The following is a 3,054-nucleotide window of genomic DNA, read 5'->3' on the forward strand; positions in this document are numbered from 1 at the left end:
ACCCCACATCCCCCCTGCCCCCACCCACAGAGAACCAGGCACCTGCCCTGCCGCTACACCTGCTGGCAAACCCCAGCCCCAAGGTCAACTCACCACTCCTCCCCTTCCCTTTGGAAGCTGGACAGGAGAGAACCCCTGCCTCATGGATTTGTCCACGGTGAGCCCCTGGGGCCTCAGAGTTCCCGGTGCTCCAGGTGAGTCACCTTGCACCTCCTCGAAGACCCGGATGCAGGGCTAGCTACCCTGTCAGTAGCCTCCATCTCTCCCACTTGCAGTTTCCCCGATGCTCCACACGTGTAGGAGCAAAATCCTAAGCCTCCTGCTCTTCCATCTGGTCTTGAGTAGAAATTCAATAAAGACAGAAGCTGATGCCCGGGGACCGATGCTGAGGGGTGTCCCCCAGGTGCCCTTGGAGAGCCCTGAGCGGCCCCACCTGCCGTCGGAAAGACTGACCGGCAACCAGGTGTGCAGCGAAAGCGCCCGGTGACATTCTGGGCCCAGAGCTGAGTCTATGTCCACATCTGTTAAGTAGCGCCCAGCAACTGCTACACCGTGAAAACATGTAATGTTCTCAAAACCACTGGCTGACCATTTCAGAATGCTAACGTGTGCATTTGTTGAGTTATTTTTATAGAAACCTGTTCACGGAGGCATTTTATTGTAGAAGGTGGATTTTGCTCATTGACGTCGTCACATTATGATCTAATTCGATCTGGAGAAAAAGCATGTGAGGATTTCCTTAAGATGACCCACCTAACTGGCATTCTTCCTTCTTATCGAGTGACCAACCCCAGCTCCTCCTACAGACAGTACCTGGCAGGTCTGTTGGAAGAAGCGAAACATTAGCCCTGGCAGGGTACCTCAGTGGCTAGAGCGTCCTCCCGATACACCAAGGCTGCGGGTTCGACCCCCGGTCAGGGCACATACAAGAAGCAACCAAGGAACGCATCAATAAGCAGAGCGACAAATCAATGTTTCTCTCTCTCTCTCTTTCTCCTTTTTTCTCACTCTCTCTCAAATCAATAAATAAAATCTTTGCCCGGCCTGCATAGCTCAGTGGTTGAGCGTTGACCTATGAACCAGGAAGTCACGGTTCAATTCCCAGTCAGCGCACATGCCCAGGTTTCGGGCTCCATCCCAGTGTGGGCCGTGCAGGAGGCAGCCGATCCATGATTCTCTCTCGTCATAGTTGTTTCTATCTCTCTCTCCCTTTTTCTTCCTCTCTGAAATCAATAAAAGTATATTTTAAAAAATAAATGAAATATTTTTAAAATGTACAACTCCAACCTGCTACCAGCAATAGGACCACTGCAGTCTTAGATAAGGAAACAGAGGGTAAGCAGTCACTTGCTTAAGGAGCCACCAGCACCCACACTTGGATCACCTACAGGTTGGCATCCCCTAGGGCCGTGGTCGGCAAACTGCGGCTCGCGAGCCACATGCGGCTTTTTGGCCCCTTGAGTGTGGCTCTTCCACAAAATACCACGTGTGGACGCGCACGTACAGTGCGATTGAAACTTCGTGGCCCATGTGCATAAGTCGGTATTTTGTGGAAGAGCCGGTATTTTGTGGAAGAGACACACTCATTACCCCTCCCTCCTCCTGCCTCATCTGACTCGCCTGGTCCCGGGGGACCAGCCAGGGCTGAGCGCCTGCACTGTGGTCACGTTCTAATCCCTCCGTCCATCAATGTCATGTTTAGAACCAAATGCCCTGCTCAGGATCTGTAAGTTGGACAAACGTGAGTACAATCTGAGAGATAACCTTATCCCCAACTTCAAGGGAAGCCTAGAAGTCCTGTGGCCTAAGAATGCATATATCAGGTTCTAACTCAACCACTGCTGGTGGCACGGCCTCCTGTGCAGGGCCAAGGAGGAGGTGCTGGAGCTGGGAGGGAGGCGATGCCTCGGAGGCCGTGGCAGCTGCCGTCCACCGTGCATCAGCCAGGGGCCTGGGGACAGGCACCCCACAAGGCACCTGAACAAGGAGCACAGAGCACAGGGGTGGAAACGGTGAGAACGCAAAGGCTGGGGAGGCAAAGAGCCCCAAGGGCCCAGGGGCAGGCCTGGTCGCTGAACAGGACAGGATGTGGGGTGCACGTGGGTACCTGAGGCGGACAGCCCCACCCAGACCTCCTGTGACCAAGTGGCTGGAGGACCGTGAGAGACGAACAGCGAACAGCACAGTGAGCCCAGAAGGAGCCAGGCCAGATGGAAAGCAGGGGCTTGGTCTGTGTGGACCAAGGAGGACCCAGGGGCTGAGACGCCCCGGTGGGGAGGCGCAGGTGTGGGGCGCTGACCCTCAGGAGGCGGTGGCCGGACCTCCTCCGGCGTGGGAAACCGACCTCCCGTGCTCGGCGGAGAGCTGACTGCACGAGTCCCCAACAACCCAATGCTTCTTTCCAAATGTTGAGAGAATAAAACATACTTCGTGTCTTGGAAGAAACACCATAAACACCAGTTTAAAAGTAAGGTAAGTATTCTATGAAAGGAATAAAACTAAACCTGTTAATTTAACAAATCCCTTTCAAGCCAGCGAGCTCCTGAGCAGATGCCAGAGTCCTGCTTACTGCAAGCGTAGTCATGGAAACCGCAGGCGCCCTGCCCTACCCTGACCTCTGCCGGTGACTGTGCCCATCCCGGGGCGGCATCCACATCGTTTAGATTTCCTTCCGCAAACTTGGTATCAACATCAGACCCCCCACAGACACGAAGCAAATCTCGATGTTTAAGAAAAACATGGGGTGAAGGAGAGCCAGGGGCGCCCAGCGCAGGGGGTACTTCACCCGCGGCTTCGCTTCAGGGCGCAGCGGTGTGGCGTCCCATCAGACAGCGGCGCGCCCTCCACAGCACAGCCCGAGGGTCCCCACGAGGACGTGAGCAGGTACGTTTTCTGGAGCAATTCTCACAGCGCTCTAAGCTCCATGGCACTCCACTAGAGTGAGGTCAGCTCCTTGCAGACACGTGGCTACCTTCCATCTGGTGAGGTTCATGCCCGACGCCAGGATGTGCCTCAGGGGACATGGATGACCACACTCCAGGGCACCAGCACCCG

Source organism: Myotis brandtii, unplaced genomic scaffold (genome assembly GCF_000412655.1).
Source record: "Myotis brandtii unplaced genomic scaffold, ASM41265v1 scaffold624, whole genome shotgun sequence".
In the NCBI taxonomy this organism is placed as follows: domain Eukaryota; kingdom Metazoa; phylum Chordata; class Mammalia; order Chiroptera; family Vespertilionidae; genus Myotis; species Myotis brandtii.